Raw genomic sequence first — 650 nt, forward strand, 5'->3', positions numbered from 1 at the left:
TTTTTATTTGTCATCGTGTACTGAACATGGTCAAAGCCTCTATAATATATTTTATCTTAAACAACTTTATACCATTGAATGTTAAGGAATATATAAATTACACATTGGTAGGCTACTATTGTTATTTTAGTGATGTTTACCGTTGTCTACATATTACATCTGCACTAACCTTTTCCAATCCAGTGATCCTTGTTGATAGGTTAGAAGCTGGGAATAGTGCAGAAAATTAAACAATACAACAATTTAAAGTGAATATCATGTTGACAAGTTGAGTGGATATTGTATAGCCTCCACTTTTTCTGACTAGGAATTTAGTAAATAGCTGGTGTTGCAAAATATGACTTTGAAATGTCAATATTTCATTTGAAAGAGATATGAATTAAAAACAAGATTTTATATATAAATATTTACTAACATATAAATACATTTCCAAACCACAATCTGTCTATGATGAAACAGTATCATGAATTATCTCAGATTATAAACTTGAAATTTCCTACCTCTAGATCAGAAATGTTTTCAAATCATTAAAAGATTGCTTTCTTCTAAAAAGTCATTACCAGCATTTTTCTATTCAGTCATTTTGAAAAAGCATAAGTTAAAATGTGCTGATGCAAAATATGTAATGAAATTCAACAAGGAAATGAACA

This window comes from Chanodichthys erythropterus, chromosome 8, assembly GCF_024489055.1.
Source record: "Chanodichthys erythropterus isolate Z2021 chromosome 8, ASM2448905v1, whole genome shotgun sequence".
Taxonomy (NCBI): Eukaryota; Metazoa; Chordata; class Actinopteri; order Cypriniformes; family Xenocyprididae; genus Chanodichthys; species Chanodichthys erythropterus.